General features: G+C 52.2%; 1 non-coding gene across 1 annotated transcript in view; it reads left to right on the forward strand.

Annotated features, from left to right (window-relative positions):
* The first annotated feature begins 4,298 nt into the window (after positions 1–4,298).
* Positions 4,299–5,000, forward strand: part of LOC126454517 (small subunit ribosomal RNA) — a 1,910-nt gene continuing 1,208 nt past the window's right edge. Inside the window, exon 1 of the ribosomal RNA XR_007585218.1 lies at positions 4,299–5,000. This exon is cut by the window's right edge and continues 1,208 nt beyond it. This is a non-coding gene — a ribosomal RNA (small subunit ribosomal RNA).

Here is a 5,000-nt window from a genome sequence, read left to right on the forward strand (position 1 = left end):
TGTCCCTATACATGAGCTGCGAGCTGTACCACTTACGAGCTACAGACGCGATCGCGTTGCTCTCTGTACGAATGCCGATGCTGAGCGGTCAGCTAGGAGGCGCTCCATCCATGTCGGTACCGGTGAGCGTTGCACTCGCAGTCGCAAAAACGTACGGCAAGTATATTACTCGGAAGAGTTAATGACAGTCCAAGCCCCCCCTGCGTGGGGAGAGTCTTGCTAGGCCATGACCCACCGGAAGGGCGCAGCGTCCCCCACCCCAGACATGTGACGTCACACTATCGGTATTGACGACTAGACTCATTGCTTATAATCATTTGCCATACACCGGTGGAAGCTGCCGAGACGAGTAGCTACATAGCGCGCTCGCCGTGTCACTAATGTACAGAGATACAACAGTTTCGACGGGAACCACATTAAACGTATACACGGCGCTGATTAGTAATAGATAGAGCCATCAGAATACAGATAATATATACAACTGTCCGTATACATGCTGAAAGACTCTGCTCACAATCACAACCACACGTCAGCCACACACTCTTATCACGCACTACTCTCTGCCTGTAACACGCACACAGACAATATGTAAGCACCAGCATGCAACAACACCCAGTGCATCCTCTCCGCCACATTAGACAATCCACACTGTCATAACCAGACTGGGAGGTCCACACAGAAAACAGAATATCCCACCCACCCGACAACCACCATTGCTCAGCCAAGCCACCAACACCCACACATGTCCTACACAGGGGTGCACCCAACATCACAATACTGCCTCCTCTCACAGCACACAAACAATGGCAGGAATGAAAGACACAGGTCTGCCACAAGCATGGAATGAGAGCGCCGCCTGTCATGAGCCAAAGGTACATCCTGACGTGGCAAATCAGATGATACCGCAGGCATCCACGTACTATAATCACAATCAACAAACCGGCCGCCGCCCCCCCCCCCCCCATTAAACCTTTCCTTACAACAATGTGTACCTTAACCTAACCTATGTCGTACCTTAACCTAACCTATGTCGTACCTTAACCTAACCTATGTCGTACCTTAACCTAACCTATGTCGTACCTTAACCTAACCTATGTCGTACCTTAACCTAACCTATGTCGTACCTTAACCTAACCTATGTCGTACCTTAACCTAACCTATGTCGTACCTTAACCTAACCTATGTCGTACCTTAACCTAACCTATGTCGTACCTTAACCTAACCTATGTCGTACCTTAACCTAACCTATGTCGTACCTTAACCTAACCTATGTCGTACCTTAACCTAACCTATGTCGTACCTTAACCTAACCTATGTCGTGCCTTAACCTAACCTATGTCGTGCCTTAACCTAACCTATGTCGTGCCTTAACCTAACCTATGTCGTGCCTTAACCTAACCTATGTCGTGCCTTAACCTAACCTATGTCGTGCCTTAACCTAACCTATGTCGTGCCTTAACCTAACCTATGTCGTGCCTTAACCTAACCTATGTCGTGCCTTAACCTAACCTATGTCGTGCCTTAACCTAACCTATGTCGTGCCTTAACCTAACCTATGTCGTGCCTTAACCTAACCTATGTCGTGCCTTAACCTAACCTATGTCGTGCCTTAACCTAACCTATGTCGTGCCTTAACCTAACCTATGTCGTGCCTTAACCTAACCTATGTCGTGCCTTAACCTAACCTATGTCGTGCCTTAACCTAACCTATGTCGTGCCTTAACCTAACCTATGTCGTGCCTTAACCTAACCTATGTCGTGCCTTAACCTAACCTATGTCGTGCCTTAACCTAACCTATGTCGTGCCTTAACCTAACCTATGTCGTGCCTTAACCTAACCTATGTCGTGCCTTAACCTAACCTATGTCGTGCCTTAACCTAACCTATGTCGTGCCTTAACCTAACCTATGTCGTGCCTTAACCTAACCTATGTCGTGTTTTAACCTAACCTATATTGCGCCTTAATGTAACCTATATTGCGCCTTAATGTAACCTATATTGCGCCTTAATGTAACCTATATTGCGCCTTAATGTAACCTATATTGCGCCTTAACGTAACCTATATTGCGCCTTAACGTAACCTATATTGCGCCTTAACGTAACCTATATTGCGCCTTAACGTAACCTATATTGCGCCTTAACGTAACCTATATTGCGCCTTAACGTAACCTATATTGCGCCTTAACGTAACCTATATTGCGCCTTAACGTAACCTATATTGCGCCTTAACGTAACCTATATTGCGCCTTAACGTAACCTATATTGCGCCTTAACGTAACCTATATTGCGCCTTAACGTAACCTATATTGCGCCTTAACGTAACCTATATTGCGCCTTAACGTAACCTATATTGCGCCTTAACGTAACCCACATTGCCCCTTAACGTAACCCACATTGCCCCTTAACGTAACCCATATTGTGCTGTAACCCAACACACGTTGGGCCTTAACCCAACACACGTTGGGCCTTAACCCAACACACGTTGGGCCTTAACCCAACACACGTTGGGCCTTAACCCAACACACGTTGGGCCTTAACCCAACACACGTTGGGCCTTAACCCAACACACGTTGGGCCTTAACCCAACACACGTTGGGCCTTAACCTGCTCTGTAATTGTCATACGACGCGTTAAATTAGTGTAGTGTTGCCTAACTGCAACCCCCGCAATATAGTTTGCTACTCGCACTGCCCGGTCCCCAGTGTATCGCTTCATGTTAAACACCTTGCAGCGATACACTGTAATGTGGATGGCAGCAGGACGTACATGCTCAATGCCCTTCGCAGTTGTTCATTGGCATTCGCATGGCGAAGCACTGCGCCTACGCTGTGGTACGGCCTGTGTCAACTGTCCGCTGATGTTGTACCTCCAAATCACACACTGTACTGCACATTGGTCCTCATGTACTGAATGATACATCGTGGTACATGTGACCGTACAACGACTGCGCCAACAACGGCGAACCATGCGGTCCAAATGTTGTGCACGCAGCTACGTGTCGTCTCCCTATAAGAGCTGGAGTGCAGTGTGGTATGCCCTGGATGGCGATCAGCATGAGCCGTCTGTTGATGTAGTGGCGCGTGTTGTCAGACGTTGTCGTCTCTTCTCACACACCGTGATAGCATGGTGCACTGCGTTCCACATCTGCGACATGCGACAGAGGCCGGTTGACAGTCGTTTGCGCAATGGACATCGCATACGTACGGGGGCCACCTTCCACGTGTTTGCGAAGCGTGCACATGTTGTTGCGTGTATGTGGGCAGACATAGTGTGTCGTGACACCTGACACAGGCATGCAACAATCGTTGAATTTGCAAATGGCGATGGACGCCTACGTTTGCTGGTGACGTTACGCAAATGAACAACTGGTAAACCGTTGTGGTGCGGTTGTTCTCGCTAGAGGTGAATCAGTGATGGCGACGATCGGTTGAGCTACCAACCGGTTGTTTCAGCGATACCCACCATGCCCACGAACGTGAATGGCATGTGGGTGTGAAGCGATACGCGGCGGTGGCTGGGTGGGACCGGCCCCGGCCGGTGAGGGGGGGCCGCCCGGCGTGCTGGCCGCGCGGTGCGTGGGCGCACGCGCTACAGCCGGCTGGTGGGGGCGGCCACTGGCAGGCGCGCCGGCCGACGGAGGCGGCAGGCGGCGCAGCTGCGCGCCGGCGCACCCTGCACGCGGCGCCGTGCGGCCAAAGTAGGTCCTCGCGGGCCCGGTGCGAAGCGCGGTGGACATCTGCAGTGTGCTGGTCCGATTGAGGACTGTGTGCGCTGAGGATGCGCCGCCGCCCGGCGCTCGGCGCCGCGACGCCGTCTGCTGCTCGGTCGCCTCTGCGGTTCTCGCAGGTGGTTTGTATCGCAGCTGTGCGGACGTGTTGGCGCGTGCGCTGTGCTGGGAGAGTTCGCTTCGGCACCCAAGTGGGGCTTTTGTCCTTCTGTGGCGCTGGCGTTGGAGCTGCCGGTCACCGTAGGTGGCGCGTGTTGTCTCCCGCCGGCAATGCCACGACGGCACGCTCCCGGGCCTCTGTCGGCAGCGGCAAGCTCAGTTGGGAGCACGGGTGGTCGCACCTAAAGCGTCTACTCGCCAAACTCCGGGCGATTGCGCCTCTCTCGAACCCGACCAAGTACTTAGGACGGCGCTGCGCGCCGCCGGGACCTGAGAGGGTTTCGAGGTGTATGGTGCAGGGGAGCGCAGCCTCCTCCTGTTTGCAGAATAATTGAGCGGACGCTTGCGTGTTCGCGCGGGCCCCCGGGACACACTCCCGGGCGGCCGGCTGCTCAGCTCTAGTTGACGCAGCTCCCTGGTTGATCCTGCCAGTAGTCATATGCTTGTCTCAAAGATTAAGCCATGCATGTCTCAGTACAAGCCGCATTAAGGTGAAACCGCGAATGGCTCATTAAATCAGTTATGGTTCCTTAGATCGTACCCACGTTACTTGGATAACTGTGGTAATTCTAGAGCTAATACATGCAAACAGAGTCCCGACCAGAGATGGAAGGGACGCTTTTATTAGATCAAAACCAATCGGTCGGCTCGTCCGGTCCGTTTGCCTTGGTGACTCTGAATAACTTTGGGCTGATCGCACGGTCCTCGTACCGGCGACGCATCTTTCAAATGTCTGCCTTATCAACTGTCGATGGTAGGTTCTGCGCCTACCATGGTTGTAACGGGTAACGGGGAATCAGGGTTCGATTCCGGAGAGGGAGCCTGAGAAACGGCTACCACATCCAAGGAAGGCAGCAGGCGCGCAAATTACCCACTCCCGGCACGGGGAGGTAGTGACGAAAAATAACGATACGGGACTCATCCGAGGCCCCGTAATCGGAATGAGTACACTTTAAATCCTTTAACGAGTATCTATTGGAGGGCAAGTCTGGTGCCAGCAGCCGCGGTAATTCCAGCTCCAATAGCGTATATTAAAGTTGTTGCGGTTAAAAAGCTCGTAGTTGGATTTGTGTCCCACGCTGTTGGTTCACCGCCCGTCGGTGTTTAACTGGCA

This window comes from Schistocerca serialis, unplaced genomic scaffold, assembly GCF_023864345.2.
Source record: "Schistocerca serialis cubense isolate TAMUIC-IGC-003099 unplaced genomic scaffold, iqSchSeri2.2 HiC_scaffold_985, whole genome shotgun sequence".
In the NCBI taxonomy this organism is placed as follows: Eukaryota; Metazoa; Arthropoda; class Insecta; order Orthoptera; family Acrididae; genus Schistocerca; species Schistocerca serialis.